Source organism: Camelus bactrianus, chromosome 21, assembly GCF_048773025.1.
Source record: "Camelus bactrianus isolate YW-2024 breed Bactrian camel chromosome 21, ASM4877302v1, whole genome shotgun sequence".
Classification (NCBI taxonomy): Eukaryota; Metazoa; Chordata; class Mammalia; order Artiodactyla; family Camelidae; genus Camelus; species Camelus bactrianus.
This window is the reverse complement of record NC_133559.1, coordinates 13,844,346-13,868,790: the sequence shown is the minus strand read 5'-3', so window position 1 is coordinate 13,868,790 and position 24,445 is coordinate 13,844,346. Positions and strand designations below refer to the sequence as shown.

Here is a 24,445-nt window from a genome sequence, read left to right as displayed (position 1 = left end):
TAGACACAAAACTTATTCCATACACAAAAGTTAATTTAAAATGGATCATAGAGGGGAAAGGATACAGCTCAGTAGTAGAGTGTGTGCTTAGGATGCACAGGGTCCTGGATTCAATCCCCAGTACCTTTATTTGAAAAATTAAATAAATAAACAAACCTAATTACCTCCCCCACCAAAAAATAAAAAATAAAAATAAAGTGGATCATAGACCTAAATATAAAATGCAAAACTGTAAGAATTATTGAAGAAACCATAGTGAAAAATCTATATGGCTTTAGGTTTGATGAGAAGATTTTAAGCACTACACCAAATGCATGATCCATGAAAGAAAATGAAAATAATCCTATGTTGGTCTTTATTAAATTTTTTTTTTAGGTCTATGAAAAAGATTTGAGAAAATGAAAATCGAGCCAATCAGAAGACATGGTAAGCAAATCAGTGATTTCCAGGAATCTGAGGGATGGGAAGTTAAATATGGGAAGCATACGGAGTATTTTCATGGCAGTGCAACTATATTTGTGACTACTTTAATGGTAGACATATGACACTGTGCATTTGTCAAAACCCATAGAATTTAACACATGAAAGATAAACTTTGTATGCCATAGTTTTTAGGAGGTTGGAGGATCCTAGGATGCAACGCTGAATGTGACAATTTAACTGTCTCACAAATGTATGAAATAACCTCACTGAATGGAGTGGCGGTGGGGGGTGGGGGATGTGCTGATCTAACTAATTTTGGAAATGTTTGAATGAAGCCTGTAATACTAAAGGCAAAAGGAGCTGTATAGAAACACTGTACTGTAGTTGACAAAGTTTCCCGTGGGAGTATGGGCTAAAATTCTGAAACCATTGCACAAGCATACTGGAATTGAACAATTAAGTAAATGGATGGCAGACAATGGGCTTAGAGATTTTGCATGGGCAATGATCATTGCCGAGAGGAATCCAAGGAGACATGACTACTAAATGCAATGTGGTATCCTGGATGAGGTACTAGACCAAAGGACATTAGATGAAACCCAAAGAAATGTAAATAAAGTGTGACCTTTAGTTAATAACAGTGTATCAAGATTGATTTATTAGTTGCAACAAATTTATCATATCACAATAAGATAAGAAATAATAGGGGAATCTGAGTGTGTGGGAACTTTCTGTACTATTTTAGCAAATTTTTTTCTGTAAATCTAAAACCGTTTGAAAATAAAAAGTTAGAAAGACAGAAAGAGACACAGAGAGAAACTGGTGTGGTATCTGGGTTCCAGGACAAGTGTGATCATTGTCTCTCTCTGTATCTTTCATTTCATACCTCCAGATTCTCTTCCCATTCATCTCTAGCCTGTTCTGAGCCCTTGGCTTCTGGCTTCCAGTTGTGTTCAGGCAATAGTGTCAACAGCAAGAGATGGAGGAGGAAGGCAGGAGAATGGAAAATGAGGATGCTGATTGACTTCTCTGCTTATTTCCCTGCAAGACAATGTTCAGTAGACAGACTTCCCATATAACTCTCTCCCCAGGTTCCTGCAGCAGGCTTCTCTCTGGTCCTTCCTGTCTAAAAATGGTAATAACTCCTTTTGTTGTTTCGCCTGGGATATTGTATCATTCCTTGTTGGTTTCTGTAAACCTTGCCCAGCTTTTTGTAAATAATCCATGTATTAAACTTCTTCAGTGACATAGCTTGTATGTTCCTTCTGGCACCTGCTGAAACCTGATGAATAAACCCTAGATTTCCTGACTCAAGCAAAAGTGTCATGAAAAGATAGCCTGTGAACAACTCCTTTAACTTCAATACATTTCTGTTTTTTCATCGAAAAACCTGGAATATTTCCTATCTCAAAGGTTCTGGTGGATTTCCAATGAAATAATATGACAGCTCATAAGATAAATTGCGAGACATTTTTATATCACATTTTATCTTGGCTTTCCTACATAGCAGGGGTAGCTAGTGTCATGCAATCTTTTTAGAAGGACGCAGAATATTAGTGACCCTTACAGAGCATTTCAGGGAAGTGGACCTTGGGACTTCAAGGTCCCATTCCTTGACCTAAGACAATCAAGGAATGGAAGCTATGTCCAGCGTAGCTCCAGGAAGTGGGGTAAGAGACCAAGATCTGCCAGGGAAATTCATTTTCATCAAGGAAGAAACTGGTTACTAAGTTCAAGCAGAGAGTAGACCAAGGTCAGAACTTGGTTGTGTAGGTTTTTAAAGTCAAAAGATCACATTCAGAAAGAAAATTGATTTATATTTGTATAACATAGCATAATTTACAAAATGCTTTTTTTCCTTAACTCGATTTACCCAACAACAATGCAAACTTAATATTTTTAACCCATTTGTAAGTGAGAAAGAGTTTTAGAGAGTTCTTGTAACCTGGCTAAGGTTACCCAACTCGTGGGTGAGCAGGCTGGCACTCTGCGGTGAAGCTGGCGTGTCTGTGCTGAAAAAGTCACCTGAGGTCTGAGAAGGAGACAGGAGGCAGGGGACAAGTGGTGGGTGACACAAAGAGGTAGTGCCGGAGAATGGGGTCAGGTACCCATGAAGATAATGAGCTTGAACACTGAATGAGGTACGGAAGGTACAGGAACATTTTGATCCCCTTAAGCTGGTCCCTCTAGTTCGCAATGCGCTAAGAGCTAATGCAAGTCTAGGACTCTTAGGGGTTCTGACTGATGAACAAATTAGGATTTGGACCTTCACATGTCAGTATGAAAGTACTGTTTCCGATGGAAGGCTTAATGCAACCTGGGACAGTGAGCAGCCGACAGGAACGTTCCTTGCTGCCCGGAGTGTCAGGTGTTCTTTCACATCCAGGTGCCCTCATTTGCCTTCTCAGCCGTAAAGTTTCTCACTATTGCACTTCTGAAATACCAGGCTCCTCGGTATATCATTTTTCCATTTGCAGTAACTTGAGACAGACAACTTTTTGTCACGCCCAGAGGGTTTCTTTTTACTTCAATTATGTAATAGGTTTCCTGGCGTTTTTGTCCCCAAATGTAGGTTAAAAAGTGCTTGCTAAAATTAACTTCTGTTATTCTGCACTCACGGGGCCTTCTGGGGAAGGGCCGTCCACTTAAAATAGCTTCTAAGGGAACTATTCAGGACGTTGTAACTTTCGGTTTTATTAAATGACACAAGCTGCTGATGCTGGTTTCCCATGACATGTAACCGAATCTCATTTGATCAGGGAGAAGAATGTTCCCTGTGTTGCTGGTGAAGTAACGGGGCTCCACAGCCGCCCTGTATTGCCATTTTAGCGATCGAGGGGGTGGGTGCGGGGGTGAGTGCGGTGCAGTGGGAGGGAGTCTGAAGATGAATGAATATGACAGCTTGGTGGAGACAGTGCAGCTCAGGCTAAAGGGCTCGCAGGGACACTGACCTCTCTCCTGGGGGCCAGCTGTATATCTTGGAAAAGGCAGAAAAAGCACAAATCATGGAAATGTCTTGTCCACTGATAAGAGGTAGGCATTTGCAACATGCAAGTGTTACAATGATACATACTCTTAGACACACAGAAGTGAAACATGTTATTTTTACCAAGTCACGGAATTAGTCTCCAGAAAATATTCTACCGTCATTTTTCTCTCATGGGATGTTCACATATACATACACATATATGTAAATATGTATATGAATATATATAATGTATATGAATATACACGGTATATATAAATAATATATATGCATATACCCTGTATACACACTAGTGGCTGTCTGTGTATATATTTATATACACACGTATTTGTATATACATATATTTATAACCATTTTTCTCCAGGTCACACCAACCTTGGAGATAACTAGGGTTGGGTGTCGACCTCATTGCAGTGGTGTTTGTCGCCAAGGAACCATGCTGTTTTATTATCCTGACTCCTTAGTCCTGAACATCTTACACTTCTTGGTGGCACCTGTGACAGCTACTCCCTGCTAAAGATCTACCGCTGTTTCTGCTGCCCTCCAAAAGTGCCCATTGCCACCAGAAGGGCCCATTTACACACTTCTCTGGTCATTAACTCTATCTTCCCCTCACTGCCAGCTCCTGCAATTCCCTCGCTTCCCAGACACCACAGTGGCAATATTGGCTCCTACTTTTGAGGAACGATGAGCAAGGCCGTTAGAACGCCCTGGGGTGGAGGACCGCGGGAGCTCACAGCAGTGGTTCTCTGCACACGCAGTCCCTCACGTCTTAGGTTATGGGACATACGAATGGAGTGAAGATGAGGGCTCCACGTTCCATAAGATCTTGGCAAGAGTCTACCTTTCTTTCCTGTCCCGACTCCAGACGAGGACCCAGAGCCTCACCACCACCATTTCTCGTAGAGGCCGGCAGGATGAACTGTTTATTACTGTTTCCGGAAGCCAAGGTAAGAGCCTCATGGCATTCACTACCCCCAGTACCCTTCTCCCAGTACCCATACTACTCTGGACATACCTGCGTCTCCAGATCCTGTCTATGGCCTCATACCTTTCTTTTGGGTCCCCTGGAGCTTTGGATCCTTCGTCATCAGACTTTCTTCTATTCCCAGTCTGTTCTCAAAATATCCTCCTCTTCTTGCTCTAACTTACACCTAACCTAATGCTCCCCTGAGGACAAGACTCCTCCTGTAACCCCCTCCTATATGCAGAGGTTTCTCTTCCCCCCACAGCTCCCCCCATACCAGCATTAGGGATAGATGTCCTTCTTGTTCCTCTCGCTGCTCCCAGTTCCAAACCACTGCAACTCCCTCCGCCCTCTGCACTCCCCAGTGTGGAAATGTTTGCCATCAGTGTGTGCCAGCCGCTAAGCCTCCGTTACAGTCATCTCCAGACCTCTTGGTTACTATCTACCACCTTTTATTTTTCCATCTCACATCCCCTTGAATCTGATTTTAAGGATCAGTTATTCCACTGGACATAAAATCCAAAGGCCATACCACCTTTTCATTGTCCTTCCCTCCCCATCATGTTCTTGCGTCCCCTCGCCAACACCTAGATTAAATTCTATCACCCATTATTTTTTAAATCCTATCATTGCATACACCCTCATCTCCACTGTCTTTCTCTCTCTCTTTCTCTATTACACTTACTTTGCAAAAATCCCAGACCTATTTATACGTAGCTCTCTACCTATCCTCCGCCCACAATTACCCAGGAAAACACCTACAACCATCCTCTTTGATCTCACTTTAAAATTCATGACTACTGGCTTCAGGTGAACTCAGCAATCCTGCTATCTTTCCTCTTCCTCTTTTCTCATGTATATCTCATGCCTTCTCTTCTGCCCTCAAACCTCTTAATTCCTCCTTCCTCATTCCCCTTCTTAGCTAATGACCTTACTTCTGATTTAACTATAGATTAGCAATAGAAGCAAGAGCAAGTAGAATAGAGTGCCCACACTCTTCCACTATTGTGTTTAATGAAACTGTCCGTACCTGCGCCCATATGCTCTGCTTTCCTTTTTGCCGAGGTGGATGAGCTGACCATGGTCACATCCAAACCCCACCCCATGGCTTGTGCAGCAGGTCCCTTCCTCCCTTGCCTACTCAGGGACGACACTTTAGCAACACCTATTCTTTCTCCTGCATCATCAAAGTTTCCTCTATTCTGGATAATTCCTAATAGCATATAGACATGATATTATATCTCTCAACCTTAAAAAATATTTTTTTTTCTTGATCACATATCTCTCTCTAGGTATTACTCCATTTATTTCCCCTTTTTCATTCTAATTATTTTTGATTGAAGTATAGTTGGTTTACAATGCTGTGTTAATTTCTGGTGCATAGCGTAGTAATTCAGTTAAACATATCTATCTATCTTTTTCATATTCTTTTTTATTATAGGTTATTGCAAGGAACAGAATATAGTTCCCTGTGCTACACAGTATCTGCAAATCCCACTCCCAGTTTATCCCTCCAGCCCCTTATTCCCGCTGGTAACCACAAGTCTGTTTTCTATGTCTGTGAGTCTGTTTCTGTTTTGTAAATAAGTTCCTTTGTCTCATTTTTTCTAGATTCCACATATAAGTGATATCATATAGCAGTGTTCGTTCCTTTTCTGGCTTGCTTCACTTAGTAGGACCATCTCCAGGTCCATCCATGTTGCTGCAAGTGACATTATTTCATCTGTTTTTATGGCTGAGTAATATTCCATTGTATCTATAAACCACAACTTCTTTACCCAGTCATCTGTCGATGGACATTTAGGTTGTTTCCACATCTTAGCTATTGTAAGTAGCATTGCTATGGAAACGGGGGTGCATGTATCTTTTCAAACTAGAGCTTCCTCCGGACATATGCCCTGGAGTAGGGCTGCTGGATTAGAGGATAAGTCTATTTTCAGTTTTTTAAGGAATCTGCATACTGTTTTCCACAGCGGCTGCACCAAACTGCATTCCCACCAGCAGTGTAGGAGGGTTCCCTTTTCTCCACAGCCTCTCCAGCATTTGTCATTTGTGGATTTTTGAATGACGGCCATTCTGACTGGTGTGAGGTGATACCTCAATGCAGGTTTGATTTGCATTCCTCTAACAGTTAGCAACATTGAGAATTTTTTCATGTATATTTGCTCTTTTTTAAAGCAACATTTCTCCAAAGAGGTTTATGTTCTCACTGTCTCCGGTTCTTCTAGTCTCACTTTAATACATGCCAATCTGTCTTTTAACCCAATGCTTCACTGAAATAGCTCCTGACAAGGTCACCAATGGCGCTGCTAAAGCAACACGCATTTCTCAGTTTTCATCTTACTCATCCCATCAGCAGCACTTGCCACAATTGATCATTTCCTCCCACTTGAAGCATTTTCTTCATTCTCAGTCTTTTTTCTCTCTGCCTGGCTATTCGTTCTCTGTCTTCTCTGCTTCTTTCCTCCTATTTCTCCAACCTCTGGAGGCTCAGTTCCCAGACCTCCCTTCTTCTCCGTCTCCCTAGGTGATTTAATCCAGGCTCACGGCTTCCAATGCCAGCAATAGGCCAGTAATTTCCAAATACGTGCCTTCCTCCTGAACATTCCCTTGAAATCCAGACTCCTACACCCACTTGCCTACTGGATAGCTCTCTTTAGCATGTCCACAAAGAAATCCTTGAATTCCCGCACCAAACTTTCATCCTCAGTACATGGCAACTTCAGTCTTCTAATTGCTTAGCCCCGAAAGTTTAGACTCATTTAATCTGCCAGCAAATGCCGTTGGTTTGATCTGCAGACACATTTAGAATCTGACTTCATCATCCTCCTGTATTACAACCACCCGGCTCCAGACCACTCTCAATCTGCTCTGTCAACTTTTACTGCTTCCTCTCCAGGACCTCTTCAGTGGCCCTCTGCACAGCAGCTAATAGAGTGATTTTTAAACTTAACTTACTCATCTCTCTCCTGTGGTCAAAATTCTTCAGTGGCTTTCTAGATCATCCAGAAATAAAAGTCAAAATCCTTAAATTCCCAATAACCCCCTGTGCAGTTTGGCCCCCCACCACTTCTCTGATTCGACCTCCTGCCTCTCTCACTCTGTTCCAGCCAAACAGGCCCCCTTGCTCTTGCCCACCTCACCTCCTTCAGATGGCTGCTTAAGCGTCACTCTTTGTGAGATTAAAAGAGCAGCCCCCATCCCTGACATTCCCTTGCTCGCTTCTCTGCTGTGTTTTTGTCTATGGAATCGATCACCATCTGCCATGCTTTTGCTTTGGTATTTACTTTCTGTTAACTCAACGAGAATGTAAACTTTATGAATAGACAGACTTTGCCTGTACTCCCAGTGTCTAGAACAGCGCTTGGCATGTAGTAGACACTTAATAAATACCTATTGAGAGAATGAACGTGAGATGATGACATCCAAAATAAATATTCTAATAAAAATGAATATATGTGTGTATGTATATATACATATATGTATGACTGAAACATGATGCTGTACACCAGAAATTGACACAACATTGTAAACTGACTCTACTTCAATTTAAAAAAAGAAAAAGAAAAAGAAAAAATCTTTAATGAAAAGGGAAACTAAATGAGGAGGACATCTTGAATATTGCAAATTTATGCGATCCTTGAGAGCTCCGAGGCTAATTTGCAGTGTAAACACAACTGTTGATGTAGAGAGAGAGACCCTAGTGAGAGTTTGGGTATAAGAGGCAGAGCATTGACATTGGGCTGGAAGCATATTATTCCAAGTAAGAGAGAGGGAGGAGAAGGGGAGAGAGAGAGAGAGAGAGGATAAGAGGCAACAAGAAAGAAAAATGGATCATGGACAGGTAGAAAAAGAATACAGAAGCTATAAAGTAAAAAGTCATTTGAATATTGAGGAATAGTAACGAGGACTCTGAGGCACAGAAACGAATTGAGGCAAGAGAAGTAGAAAAGGACGGATGCTTGTAAGGCAGAAGCTCGTCTCGATAGCCCGCCTTACATTAATTTAAGATAATACTCCATTAATCTTCATAGCGGAATCTTTAATTGCAGAATCTTTCATCAGCCTTGTTATTTGCTGCACCTGTCATTGGAGACACTCCATGGTTTTTGTTGTGCTGTTGTCATTTCTCACGCTAATTAGAGGGCTGCTTTGTTGTGTTCTTCAGTGTGGTGGGGCTTAAACAGTAACGCTGTCAATTAGGTTCCTGCTCCCCGAGCAGGTTTCACATAGCATTTTGGGCTGATTTCAAAGGGTAGATTGTTTAAAACATTAATTAAATACCCCCACCATATTAACAACTTTCTTAATGCCCTTTAACAATCCCATAATCCATCCTGCATCTGCTGCATAGTCGTTAAACCTCAAATATATGTGTTTAACATTCAATTGGGTGCTTAATGATCTTACCTTAACTGGGCCTATTAAATTTAAAGACATGTGCATAATTGAGTTATTGCACATTAATTATAAATACCTATTGGCTATTAAAGTCACATTCCAAGGGTTAACACCTATCACTGGATTGGGCTAAACCTTGCCCCACCTGTGTTCTTCTGGGCAAAAAGACACCGTGATAAAGAAATGAGGAAGCTTGTCTTTCATCGGGGTGGTCACGTGGAATGGAAGCTGCAAATCCCAGTTCTAACCAGGTAGTGTGGGTACCTCTTAAAAAGTTACACAGAGAAAATCACGAATAACTCCTCACAGTTTTATAGCTCTCAGTGCATTTTAAAGGACTTTCACTAAACATCATTGCTTCTAAACTTCCAGAAACGCTGGCATCTATCTATACGAGAAATATAACTCCCTTTATGACAGATGGGATCATGTCAGGCATGAAGAGCTTGAGTAACTTCCCTGTTCCATTCAGAACTGACTGAGGCACGAGAAGGGCAAATGGAGACCACGTAAATATTTCCCTTTGCAAAGACAAACGGTAGGGGTGATAAGGAAGCAGCAGGTGCCCCTAACCTACTTACATTGTCTTTCCTTACTCTCTAATCCTTGACTCTCCCTCCCTTTGGCTGCTACCCCCCCTCACCCTACTCCACAACTTTAAAGGTGCTGCTGATTATTTCTTCCTGTCTAACGGAATGCAGACCTCAAGCATCTTCTCTACATATTCACAACACTAATCAGTACCACTTATTTATCAACTCATTGATTTGAGTCATACTTTGGTTTTTAGTGGGCGTAAGTAAGTTAAAGCTGGTAAGACTGCACTGTCCACTTCCTGAGGGCCACCAAGGGGTCTGATTCTTTTGATTTCTCTCCAACTGGTGCAGTAAGAATCAATAGCTATTGCTTAAAAAAATATGCATAGATTAACTGCCCTTCCTGACATTCTCATTCCACCTTTCAGATGATACCCATTCAAAGTTCTTTGAAATTGTCTTTTCTACTGAATCTTTCATTTATCCTTGAAGACAGTGTCTATGAGTTTGGATGCCATGGGACTAAAGTAGTGTCGTGCATCAGTCCCTCCCATATTTTTTTTCACCTGTGCCTGAGCTCTGACGTTCCTCTGGGCGTCCCTCCTCTCAATAATAAAACATGACTGATAACAAGAAACGGCAGCCTTCCAAGTGGCTCCCTTTGTAGAAAATCCCCAAACACATTCAATTCAAATTTAAACAGCCACATTTGAAACAAAGAGAGAGATGTAGCCAAGGGCCCCCTACTCTGTTTTCTAATTGTCTCCAGAGACAGATCATGTCTCTTTGAATCTTTTTCAGCCCAGTCACATCAACGCACTGACGGATCCTGTCCTTTTCCATCAGGCTTAGAGCTTGCTTTCTTGGGCCTCATATAAGGTACAGCAGCATAATCTGGGAATTCAAATATGACTTTTGTGGTCTGCGGACCTCTCCGTGGGGCAGCTTTGCAACTTGGGCAAAGTTTTTGTGTACAACAACAGCAAAGCATGACAAACCATGAACTTGACGATGTAACTAACATCTCTCAACCCACGCTCAACCATTGTTCCTTCTCACTGGTTCTCTTCTGTTGTTTTAAGGAATCGTGGGGTTTTAGTTTCAATGCCATCGCTAAGAGAAAGTCAGTAAGTCTCTCTATACGTTTCCTTCAATGGTCAAATGACGAGACAAGGCTGCCCAGCTCACCGTGTGGCACGTTTGTGAAATTCAGTGGAGAAATGCATACAAAAGTTTTGAAAGAGGCAAAACATATGCAGGTAAAAGGATTGATTATTTGTCCCAAATAAACAACCTCCTGGGGGCCATCTGTGTTCTACACAAGCCTAAAACTACAATTATTAATCGAGCATCACAGGAAAAGTATTCAAACTTAAAGAAAAATGCAGACATTTAAAAGTGTTTTCAAATAAGGGAAAAGAGGGATCATTTTGAATATTTACAGATTATTGCTTTTTAAAAAAATGTGGTAAGAATGAAGAAAGAACTGAACTGAGAGATTGGGGAACTGGACTTTAGTCTCAGTTTTGCCACTAGCTATGTGACTTCAAGCAAATTACTGAACTTCCCCGGGGACTTCATTTCCTCAACTGTAAAATAAGAAGGTTGGACTTCTTGGGATCGGAGGTCCCTGCTGGCTCTGAAGTTCCATACCTGTGCCCTGCATCTCACTGACCCTGCATCACGCAGGACACTGACTCTGACATGGTTTAGTTGAGCACATGTTAGGAGTGAGGCTCTATCAGTTATGACCTTTGTTATGCAAAGTGGCAGATCAGAGACCCGGCTCCTGTAACCTGTGCTTGGAATCCCTCCCACCGTGTGAGCTCTGCTGTCTGCACATCCGTAGCTCAGAGGCAGGGCCCAGTGTCCTACTAGGATAAGACTAGGGAGACAGGGCCAGGGACATGGTGTTGAGAGACTGAAAAGCACACTCCACAGTTCTGACTGTGTTATACAATGACAACTCCCTGCGGTCATGTCTGCCCTGTGGCAAACCAGTGGCTGTGGTGGCCCCTTCAGCATGAACCCCTCCTCCATGTGGGCCAGCTTCCTCATCATCACCCATGTTCTCAGGAAAGGCATTCCTTCTGGGTCTTAATTCATGGTGCCCATCACACTTGGAAACTTCCCATCCTCTTGATCTAACTTCCCTTCCCTCCCGCATGCTGGAACACTTCTCTGTACTCCTGGAACACTTGACATACACCGTTTCCATCATTCTCTGGATTTCTTTCATCTTGAACATTCTATCTCCTGTACTATGTCTTATACTATTCTTTCTTACCTGAGCGTAGTATATTTATAAATCCCATTTTAATTGAATTAATAAATTTTCAGGCTCCTCTTGAATAGTCCTCACTCTGATCTTCTTCATCGTCCTCTCCAGAAAGTTCTGTTCTATTTTAAATCACGTGCTTTTCACCCTAAGTAGAAAGACCATTTGTAAGTTTAATAAAAAAAGTAAAATGAGGCATACCATCTCAGAACTGGGGCTAAATCCACTTGCTAAAAGGCCTTGACAAAGATTGATAGTGCAATAGTCTTAATCATCAGTGGCATTCTTTTTAAGGGAATGCCATTTTATTCCTTATTGCCAAACATACGATTTCAAGAGAAATTGTTTAAAAGCTCAGAAGATAGGGTTTTGCATCAAGAAAGTTGCACTGGTGAGATTCTTCCCTTCCCTGGGATAATTTCCACACTGTGATCTCTTACTGACATGTAAAGGTGTTTTAAATGTTAACTGCATGTTCCATTTTCCACCCAAGTTTCTGTAGATAGAGATACAGCAAAGAGACGTCAGGGGACAGCTTCAAGCAGGGTCTCACAAGTGAAAACTTGATGGGGGATGTCCATAAGTTCAGAGTCCAGCCCTCAAGTTTGAAGTCTGAAAACTCAATTTTACCAGCCCGCCTAAAGCTCATTAAGCTCTCGGACGCAATCAAAGTAAGAAATGTGCGTCTACCAAACTCACACATCAAAACATCAGTTCATTTGGAGTGGGAGACGTGTATGGGAATTCCATCTGAATTGCAAATTCAACCATATTACTCCCCTGCTTAACATTTTCAATCCCTCCTTCTGCCTACAAACTGCTAATCAGGCAATTGCTGACATAACCACTTCCTACCTCATCCCCTTCGATACCACCCCTCACACGCAACCTACTAAATAATGTGACAGTTTTTCCCAAACACACAGTGCTCTCCAGTGTCTTCTTATAGTGCCCATGCTTTGAATATCTGGTTTGAATGTGCCCCCTGCCTCTTTTAAACATGATGTGAACCCTGACTTACCATCTTAACCCTCTATTACCACTTCTGATTTTTCATATTTAAGGGTAAATTCAGATATCCCTTCATCTGATAAGACTTCATGGACTCCCCCCTACCACGGGCTGGGTAAGGTGCCTCGTCTCCATGCTCCCAATCCACGCTCTGCTTTCTCTTTAATGGATTCTGTCTCTCCACATTATGATTATATGTTGACTTCTCTAGTTTGTCCAACTAGACTATGAGCCCCTTAAAAATGTGCAACATCCTTTTAGCCCTGCAACCCAAGTGCTGGTATGGTTGGGACATCAGGGTACTTACAAATGTTTGAATGAAGAAACACTCCCAGGACTCTCACTTCTGGTGGGTCAGGGCCCTCAGAGTCCAAGTTTCAGATCCGAAGCTCGCTTGGTGAGACAGATTGAGGACAAGAGCTGCTAGATGCCTGTAACATCTATTTTTATCTAGTCAAGGGCACTGGGTGAAGAGCCCTTCTCTCCTCTGTAGATAATTTGTTAGCATCCCAGTGCCCTTTCCCCTGGATACTACTACTTCAATTACCCTCCGTTCTTGCTCTGCAGCTCACGTTTTTCTAGTCTTTAGACATAGTTATCGCAGACAGTCATCACTCATTACTTTATGAGCTTTGGTTTCTCAACACCAGTTGCGTTTCAGTACTGAGGCACCATGCTGGCCGTCTTGATTAAAGTGAGAAACACTGTGGTCTTTTGTTGGGGTAGTTTTCTCGACTCTCCTAGACAGAAATTGAGTACTTAGTCTTATCATTGCCACACCCTTATCACCCTTAAGAAACAGTTACTTCTGCCAGTTTTACCTATTACATGTTGGTGCTTCTAGGGCCCGTTTTAGAGGCTGATTTCTGCCTGCTATGCCCTCTGTTTTGGAGACAGAATTCCAGTTCCTGTGCCCATCATTATTAGATGTGCCTCTTCGAAATAGCTGCCAAATTAGTCTAAATTTGCATAGTGTCTGGTCCCTGGCAGTAGAAAGGGCATAACTCTGCAAAGCCACTCCTAGGTTCCTATGCTCCAGAGAAAGTTAATCCTGGAGAAGGCAGCCCATGGCAGATCCTCGGGAAGGACGCAGCCTCAGCTGCTGGCTGATGGCACCATGGGGAGTTTCCCAGCTTGCTTTGCAAAGGCTGCCCAATCTTGGCTCGCCACACTGCTCAGATAGCCTTCCTAGGGAAGCTGGCTGCACTTCTTGTGTTCGTTTATTCTAAACACAGTGTCTTCTCCTCATCCCTTGATGCCTATTGTGTGGTTTAATTACTACCCTCTGCCTAGTGGTTGCCAGCATGATATACTGCGAGACCAACACACACAATGCGATGTGTGCTTGGAGGGACTGACAAGCCCAGCTTCTAAACCGGATTCTCAAAGGGAGAGACCAATGAAACCCGTCGTCGAGAAAGTGATAATTTCTGAGCCATGCAATTACACCCTTTAAAAAGTATACCTCTGGTGCACTATCCTGCCAACAGTTTACTGACGACGAGGAAACAAAACCAGCAGTTGATGGTAGAATGGCTATGGAAACCCTGTAATCATCTTAAAAATAGATTTATGTAGGGAACCTGGTTGTTAGGAGTGTGGTTTTACACTCTGTTTCAAAAGAAAAAAAAAATCCCTCTTCACACTTTAGCCATTTTAATTTCTACCACAACATAGTGGGTATTTGGTTGGAGGAGAGGTGGGAGGGGTCAAGGAAGAGAGGAGGAACAAAATGTGTTGGTGGGACTTTTTTCTGTCAAACGCTTATCCTCAACTTACCCACCCACAGACACCCCCCCACACCACACCCCTGTGATTATGGGAACATCTCCCCACTGATTCCACCCACCAAGAAGCCATACAAGCAAACCTTGTTATCACAACTACCCACTCACAAATAACCACTGATGGTTTTACAGCCATGACCCCATTTCCCTCTGTCCACGTACAGTAGTCTTCGGTACTTCCTCTCCCACTATGCATATACCAAACGTGCATGTAGATACCAGTCCTCCACCGAAGGATTGACCCACAGTGGAAACTGCAGGATGTGTCAGTGCAGATCCCCGCCCCCCTTTCCTGCAATTTACAAGTTAAAGGGATAAGAGCCTAATAAAATCAGGGAAGGTATAATACTTGATCAGGTGATGGCACAAAATACTTATCAACCCCAGCCCTGGGTGATTAGGAAGGCTGGCCTGAGAATTCAAATGCCATTTGCTAATGTTGTCAATTGACTGAGTAGTGTCTAATTGATTCTATGAGAGCTATGGGTACATGGAGAAGAGAATAAACTCTGCAAATAGATGATTTCAGTTCAAATCCAGTCTCTGTCATTAACTTGCTTATAAACTTGGGTAAAATAATTCTCCCTGTGCTTCATTTCTCTTATCTGTAAATTGGGAATTTAAATAGTACCTCAAAAAGTTGTCATGAAGATTCAATTAGTTAGAATATAATTATATGGCACTCAGAGGGAAGTGCCATTTAATAATATTTGTTATTGTTATTGTTTCTATATCAAGGTTCAGAGGATTAAGCTTACTGTTTGAGAATTTCTTATCCTATTTAGATAACTTCATGAATATTCAGAACCACGTGCTTTGGAGAACTTTATAGAATTCTTTGGAAAATACAAATACATGGCTCCAGCCGCTGTCCTGTCTGGCTAGGAAAATGACATCATATGATTGATTCAAAATGACAGGCCATTGGTTTCCATATAGAAATGACCTGATGGAGTAGGAAACAAGATGGGGTGGGGGGGTTAAACTTAAAAGTAAAAGGAAAGGAAGAAATGGCATGGAATAGATGGGAGAGAAATTTCTTAAAAAACAATTCAAAAAAAAACATAACCAGGAAGACACAAATATTTTAACTAGCACTTAGGTCCGTAAACCCTATAAGACTCTTTCATCAAAGTTGAGCTCTTTAAAAAAAAAAAAAAAACTTAATCTACTATGTTTTCCATTAAAATTGTCCTTTGAACATTGTGTCGGTGTTAGAGATGTTGGACTATTTTACCTTCTGAAGAATCTGGAATTTGCCATAGTTCTTCGACTCCATATTCAAATTGGCTTTATCAGTAGATGATAAACTCTTTGCCAGCAGAGATCCTGCCTGTCTAGTTCGCAGTTGTTGTCACATTTTGTATAGTGCCCAGGAGGTCTTAGATGCTCAATAAATATTGATGAAATGAAAGAACGAATGATCGAGTAAATGAGTGAAGCCTCTCACTCAACATGTGTGTGATGGAACGAAGTGTTAATAATGCGGGAATCCACTGTGACTCAGTGGACACCCATTCCATGTCGAATCAGATGTGGGATCTTGTCCCAGCTTTGGCAAATACTGGCTCCATGTCATTTGTAAGTCATCTGAGATCGTTTTACAGCAGTGACAATACTAACTGGCTTCCCACAGCTACCATATGAGGATTACAATGGGCCAAGGTGGGTGAAACGCTTTGCTAACCATAAACCCAGGCACAGAGATGATGCCTTCTTTTTAACTGGGCAAACTAAGATCTCAGAAAGAAATTGGCTCACCATTGCTCAGAGCTTTAAGAAGAGAGCTTTGAACCAGGTGGTGAGCTCATTTTGAAGCCATCTTTACATAAATCATAGGAAGAGAAACTTGAGAAATGGAGAGAAAGAGAAGAAGGTAAGGGGGGAAGGAGGAAGAGTTAGAAGAAAAGGGAGAGAAAGTATTTTCACCTTTGACAGCAGCTGTTCAGCAATGTTGAGAATAAACAGTGTTCTGGAAATCATTCTTGAAAAATGGACAGCCTGCCCTTGATTCTTTTTCCAGATCTCCTCAAAGGGTCGGGGCCGGGTATTTGGAGTGACTTTTCAATTAGCCAGCCCTCCAGAAGTCTGGATCCAGGCTGGGAGAAGCTTGCCAAGGTAGTGGCTTTTATCTTATTCAGTCATAAGGAACATGGAAATCAATTTTTCCCAATCTCAGTTATAGCTGGAAATCCATCCTTTTTAAGTCAGCAGGAAGATTAATCTATTGAATGGTTTTCAGGATTTTGCTGACATATAAACATTTTAAGAATACATTACATTTTTTTCCCTCCCTCCCTAGCACTATTTTAAAAATGAAGCCAACATGCCTTGCCAGCCAAGGGAAGAAAGATGGTCACACATTCTCTCCCCGAGAGAATGCAAACTCATTTTTTTTCAAAGCCTAAAGTACAAACTTCAGTTCATATTGGTCAGTGCCTTCCTCTCAACCAACTGTCCCAAATCATGGGAAAGTCAACTTTTATTACGCAGATATTTATAATTCCAAATAATTCAACTTAGGGGTTCCCACACACTAGATCGTATTCCTTTCCACAGTAACCACCACAATGAGTTGGTTGTTTTTCTTCCTTTAAAACTGAGGATGTCTGGAGAAGCCCGACCCATAGTACTTTTAGGTGGTATAAGGCTTAAAGGAGTAGTTTGCGGAAGGTGGGTTGTAGAATTCCTGAGATCAAGAAAGTCATTTCAGAGGTCAGAGATATATCCAAGAATAGTCTGTTGAGGGAATAAACAACAGGCTCCCCACACATATATTCCTAGATTTCAAATGCACTTAGATACTATTATAATATAATAATAAATAAATACCATGTAATAATAAACAAATAAATAAGGACTATAATAAATAGTATATACTAATATAATAAATAAAGCATTGAAATATGAATCTAACAATGAAAAATGTATACTATTAATTACACGAAATATGCAAAAATTGAAAAGTACCAAACACAAAGAACTTTTATGTATTTGGTCAAGAAATACCTAAAGTTACAGTTATTAATATAAGTGAGGGTCAGCCCCATCTGTTAGGTCTATCGGTGGGTCATCATACTCAAGAAGTTTTAGGAGCACTGCTGGAGAGTGCATTCATAGAGATGGGGGTGGGCTTGACTGATGTATAGCTGTCAAAAGGAAATAAACTCCAAGTAACAATTATGTCATGAGCTGTTACAGAACAAGTAATGGGGACTGGAACTGGGGGAGTGGACATGTGGCTCCCACCTATGGTCATAGGTCCAGTCAACTCTGTGAATGGCAGGGAGCCGAATGGACAGGTCTTTCCCATCTATGAAGCTGTTCAAAATATGGATACAAAGGTAGACATACCAAGAAGCTAATGACACTTAAGCTTCAGCGGCCCTCCCTTGCATTGTCCCTCCCAAGGCCCTGGGAAGGACTCTAGGAAAATGGTCACATGATGATAAGATTTTGTGAAATTTGCAAAAGTAAAAATTTGAATATCAATCAGTTAAGTCCAGTCTGCTTTCCACTCCGATACACTTCCCCTTTTGTCTGGTGTCCTTAGAGTAATTGTGGTCATTTGGGGGATTTCAGAAATTGAGTTAGGGGGTGTATTTAAACCAGATTTAGTGGGATAGATTTATGTAGTTTGCCGTCACTCCCTCACACATAGTTAAGGTACTGCTAACCAGCACAGTGCTGGAATGGCTTCCAGGACCACCCATACGGCTCTCTGAGCTGACCTACTTGTTAATGAAATGAAGCAGCAGGCTGGAGGTTTTAAGATGAAATAAGTAAATAGCTCCGTATCATAGCTAGAGGGGGAAACAGAGGAGAGACGAGGTTTGAAATGTACAGCATCCAAAGTTAGTCTATGTAAAAATTTCCCAATAACTAGACATCTAAAGTCGTAAGCAGAAGATTCAGTCCTCACCAACACGTGGTCAAGAGAGAAATCCACCCTTGCAAGGAATATACTTGGTTTTTATGCAGAGTATTTCATTCTAAAATATCCTAGAAGTTGTGTTTTTGTGAGACACGAATCTGCAGCAGTACAACAGACACTGTACATATGTGTCCACGGGTGAGGCTGTGTTTTACCACTGTTAATGAAAATCAAATTTTGATCAACCATGTTGAAGGAAATAATGAATTGTTCTTTTTATTTTCTAGTTAGAAAATATTACAATAATTGCTTTCATATGAAAAGATGATCAAAGAGATAGCAAATATCATTCAGGAAAAATTATTGAGGAGACGGATAGAGATTAACTCAGTCAATCAATAAAAATGTTATATTATGTTTTGTATTTTATTATGTTTGTGGTATTTTAATTTGCTAGGATTTCTTTTCTTATTCGAAATACTCACATTTATATCTAAGGTGGTATTCATAATTTTGCATCATTTTTCTTCTAGAAGTTTCCCTAAATTTTATATGCCTCAGGTTTCACAAAACCTGTATCCACCCCTGGGGAAAGGAAAATTTGCCCGCCTGTATCTTGATATAAATCGTATATAACTGTCATCTAGTTATATATTGTTAGGGTTAGTACAGTTGTTAAACGGCTAAGAACTCATCATGCTTTGAAGTCAGATAGACTTGAGTTCAAATCCATGTTCTACTTACCACCTGTGTGTCCCAAAGAGTTTGTCCACATGCTTATACCCTTTTTCCATTGTCTGTAAAACTAGACCATTTTTGTTGAGGATTAAATTACAATATATGTAAAGCACTTACTACTCTGCTTAGTATGTGGGATGCACTTAATAAATGTGATTGAGAGAGAAAGAGACACAAGCATGCAATTTACAGACACATATTTCTTAGTGAGATCTGCAGTAACACAGACACAGGAAGTACTCACCATGTGAGACCATTAAGCAGGGCTAGAAACACAAATGTCTGAAACGAAGCCTTGCCCACAGGAAGCATTCTACCCAGTTGAGAGCACTGAAGTTAATAACTTACTCCCCAGATCTGAACTGTTCTTTCTTTCTTTCTTTTTTTTTATGCTAAACAAATAGTAATTCATTGCAGGTCTAGTTTATTTTCCTCCACGTATACTTACAAGGGTCAGGGTAGGTTGTGTAAGTTGATAAATTGCATTTGTTTATTGGCAGGGCTGCACAAATAACATGCAAATGGTATGCAAAATGACATATACATTCACATCAACGACTCAGCCACTTATGGTAATAGCGCTCCAACCCTGCTCTGCCTCTGATTGAGGCGGTGTTGTTGTTTCATAAGTATTGATCGCACTTGACTTTTGCTGATGCAGCCAGACAGTTTGTCAGGAGATAGGCCAAAGAGACCCATCTCTTCAGTTTAATCTGTCCTTCATTCACCTCCTACATTTATGCTAGGACTTGCATCTATGGGTTTGGGGGTCCATCTATATTATACCATTGACTGCAGTATGTGTAACACAGATAATTTTTGCTTCCCGAAGTAGAGCGTATGCTATTCCGGTTGCCTCTGTTAAAGTTAAATGACACTCCTACTTGGGCCCCCCAAACCTAACAACTTAGACTGTGGGATGTAGCCAGATCATTCCTCATTACCCCCAGGGGGACCTGTAATGAAACCATATTCTTGCTGGCATCTGGCAGTCAACACCAAGTCTTCCCTCCGAGCACTCATCACAGGAGGAGGCAGTGTTCTCCCGGCCAGTAGATGGGCCCCGATCAGTCTCTCTCTCCATGATAAAACATGTCTGCATGTGACAATCATTTCTTTCCCTGGGAATGCAATGATGATGCGATTTCCAGGGCCCTGCTCTGGATGTATGAGTAACAAACCCACGATCCATCATCCACAATAAACTGTCTTCGTGTAGGTATTAATTTAGTCTTATGTAATATATAGAAGCGATTTGTTGGCTGGCAAGCAGAAAGCATGTGTTTAAGCAGGCCAGAGATATTTGGGCCTCTCCTGCACATCTTTCTGGCTGGATTGCATATACTGTGCATACTGATTGCTGCTTCATATTGGAGGCTATTTTCTGAAATGCTTTTTCATGGTCTTCATTACAACGCAATGCTGTTGTAGAGAAGAAATGGAGGATGGCTACGGCTAAACACGCTGGGGTTTTTAAACGTCTTAATTCACTGAGCAATCATGAGAATAAAGAACAAGGCAAATGGAAAGTCTTTTTTTTTTTCTCTTTAATGGTTTTGGAATAGATGCTAATTTTCAGGGGCTATTTATTAATCTGAATTTGGGCTCTTAAAGACCTGCTCATGCCTTTTGAAGGCCTAAGAATTTAATTTGTGCTTTGAGGAAGCAAGCTTGAAATAAAGCATCAGGCTCCTTTTTTCAATTCATAGTAGCTTCTATTCAGCTCAAGCTGACAAAAACATAATAGTGCCATGTATGTAATTTTAAATTTTCTAGTAATCACATTAAAAATATTTTTAAAAGGCAATATAAATTTAATAATATTTTTATTTAACTAAACGTATTAAAAATGTGTTTATTCCAATGTGTAGTCATTACGTTAGAATATATTTTATACATTAAAATGTATTTTAATGTACATGGATGTAATGAGAGAGTTAACATTCTTGTACCAAGTCTAAAATATCCAGTGTGTACATCAAAGCTCAATTTAGATTAGCCACGTGCCAGGCGCTCAATAGCTCCAGGTGGCTGGTGGCCACCATATTGGATAGCATGGCTGGAGATACCCACAGGCAGGTCCCCTAACCTACACTAACTCAAGGCTCCAATTTTCTCTTTTAACCAGAGAAGGATCAAAGACATACGCTATTGATGCTTTACAGATTTATTAATAAATGTCCATAAAATTGTTGAAAATGAGTAGACAATAGATCATAGACTGAGTATTTGACAGACAATTAGAGCAATAGGTTCTATCTGATCCCACTGCTATTTAGAGATGTGATAGAATTCAACTTGCCCCCTTATAAAACGAGGTTCCTCATCTAAATAACTTACTAGTTCCCTTCCAAGTGTAAAATTATATCTTTCATTTTTTGAATTATTAGTCTATCTCATTGTTCAGAGCAAGAACAGAATGGTTCCTCCTCCCCGTTGTTACGACTGGCTGGGTTGTAATGTTTGAAGTCTTGATTTTCTCGCTTCTTCCTTGTAGAGTCTGTTTCTCAGATTGATGTGTCCTATCCTCAGGAACTTTATCCCTGTGCTGAACTTACTTGATGTTTTCTTTTCCCGAATTTAATTCTTCAGCCCCTCCTTATGATCTCTTGGACCTCTCTGAACACTTTTCCCCTTCCTTGATGATCCCTGTGGGCAATTAATATGTCACTCCCTTTTCAGCTTTCCCCAGCCATGTTTTCAATATACACTCATTTCCTGCCAGCTCCCCTCATCAGCCAGGTCCTTGCTCATTTTTCACAGCTGTCCTTTGTGTCCCTATTCCAGGGAGGAGGTACTGAAGTTTGGACCAGAATGTGACCCCTCTCCCCACCCAACTCCCTCATTTTATATTTTACAGGGAGAAGACAGCTTGTTGGCTAGTAGAGAAGAGTGGATATGAGCTATTGTTGATTTCTGCCTTCTGTTCCCAGGGCCTCCACGGAGAATTGTAATGTTTCTGGATACTCTTTTATAAACTCTGCCTTTCTCAAACTCGCGGTCCTCCAGAGGACACCTCTGTGTTCACACTCCATCAAGACCTGGCAGAGGCCTCCCAGATCCTGCTGACGTGGGGTTGGAGGAAGACACCTTCTAGGCCTGTGCTGCCCAATATGGTGGCCATGAGCCACAGGGGGCTCCTGCACACTTGAAACATAGATAATGGGACTGAGGAAATAAGGTCTCAATTTTAACCAATTTTAATTAACGTGCATTTAAAAACTGACCGTTCATTCAATTATTGGAAAACATTCAAGAAGGTCTATAACTACTTGGGTGTATGAAACTACTTTTCCCTTATAAATTTGATGAAACCTAAATAGATATCAAGTATTTCTGATAAAATGGAGCATTTTCATGGAGATGTTTATAGACATAAAATATTCACAGGATTTCAAGTACTTTGTAGAAATAAAAGTAGAATATCTCCTTAATAATTATGTATATGCGTTACATGTTGAAATGATAATATTTTGGATATGTTTGATTAAATAAAATATTATTAAAATGAATTAGACTTGTTTCTTTTAATTTTTTGAATATGGCTACTAGAAAATTTTAAATCTTGTATGTGGCTCTTTTATGTTTCTAGTGGACAGGAGTGTTCTAGGCAAAACTTCTCTGGATTTCTGAATCTTCTTTTTACTTTAAATTATTAAACATGTTAAGTATTCTGTATGTATTATTTCATGCAATCCCCACACCTATGCTTAAAGCAGATGTATTCTCCTTCTACAGAGTAGAAAGAGGCTCAGAAAATCTACATAGATTTCTCAAAACCTCACAGTTATACTTAGTAAGTGACAGCACTGGATCTGAATTCAGGCAAGTTTGGTTCAATTCAGCCCAAATTCTTTTCATTTCACTGTGCAGCCTTAGACCCTGACATTCAGATTCTGATGCTTGTCTGTCTGGAGCTGACCAGATGCCCATGAGTGCATCAGATGCCCACTTCTGACAAATAAAACAATAACCATTTTTTTTTATCTTTATAAAGTTTTCCATATTCATAATCTCACTTGATCAACCTTCATTTTATGGATGAGGAAGCTGACAGGTGACAAGAGTCAGAATGAGAATGCAGGATTCCTTTTTCCCTTTTATTAAGAATTTGTGAGCAAATATGGTGTATGTAAAGGGAGAGATGGTTGGACATATTAGGAGGGCCAGGTTTAAGGCAGAAGAAGGAAAGAGAGTTTACTAACAGAGCTCGAAAGACTTTCTTACTGGTGCTTCAAAATCTGAAAAAAAGGAGGTAAGAGCATTCAACATTCCTTGTTTTTCTTCTGATTCTTCACAGGTGACTATTGACAGATATGTTCAATGGACTTTGTATATGCTAGCATTTCTCAACCTGCAGGTCAAGACCCACTGATGGGTCATGAAATCATATCAGTGGTTCACAATAAGTATTTTAAAATGTAAAATAGAATGCAATAGCAAGTATCAGAGTGTATCTCATATAATAAGAGTAAATATTGTTTTATGATATTCTATCTTCAGTTTCGTGTGTATAAGTGCATGTGTTGCAACAAAAACTGTATTTCTTAACTGTGAGTGACAGTAAAAATAAAAAAACAAGTTGGAAAACACAGCTGTGTGCCACCGGGACAATCACAGCCATACATTATGCTGCACCAGCACTGCACCAGCGCTGTGGTGGGCTGTGGCTTCCAGTAAACCTTCTGAGCATCCTGGATCAATCAAGCCAGCTACCTCAGCCAATTCCTTGAGGCATAGAATCGTCTCAGTTGGTCCAAGAAGATGTCAGTCAGCATGATATACACTCAATTATATAAGTCCCCACCTTAAGTTAAAATTTCAATGTATAGCCTCCTCTACTCAGATTACTTCATCATCATTATTTTTTTTACCTTCTGAAACGCAACAAAATCAAACTCTTTATGCAACGGTTTTGCATATTGGCCATAGTAGTGGATGACGAGTGGGAAGGATTTTAGATGGTAAAAGATATGCCTGCGTGTATTCCCCTCGTACTTACTGAGCACTTCCTATGGGTAGAAGGTAACTCGTTATTCTGATGCGAGAAAGAGCAATCAATTGTGATAGTGCATGCAAAGTTCTCACATCCATACAGAACTCAACCAAGTAGGGAGGTGACTGGGTTTCTCCGAGAAAGGGATCTTTAAGCAAAGATCAGAGGTACCCTTCCCAAGAGCCATGTTACTGAAGAGATGGGAAGAAGCTCAGTTGAATTGGGTGAAAGAACTGGGTGAGAGGAAAGAATGTAGATACAGAGAGTGTAGGCAGCTCTGGAGAACTCTGGTTTTGAAGAGAAGGAAAGAGAATAGGCAAGAGCTGGACAGAGAAGTTTAGTCAAAAGAGACATTGTTTTGTTTCGTTTTGCATTTTTAGATGGAAAGGACTTTTGATCTTTTTTAAAGGTGATTGGGAAATTTCTAAGAGAGAGGATGTGCCTCCTC

General features: G+C 40.8%; 1 long non-coding RNA gene across 1 annotated transcript in view; it reads right to left on the bottom strand.

The window, feature by feature from the left end:
* The window catches only part of LOC123616541 (uncharacterized), a 78,358-nt gene that overhangs the window by 30,749 nt on the left and 23,164 nt on the right, over positions 1-24,445 (bottom strand). The window contains exon 2 of the long non-coding RNA XR_006724553.2: positions 11,601-11,739. This is a non-coding gene — a long non-coding RNA (uncharacterized LOC123616541). The remainder of the gene's footprint in view (positions 1-11,600; positions 11,740-24,445) is intronic.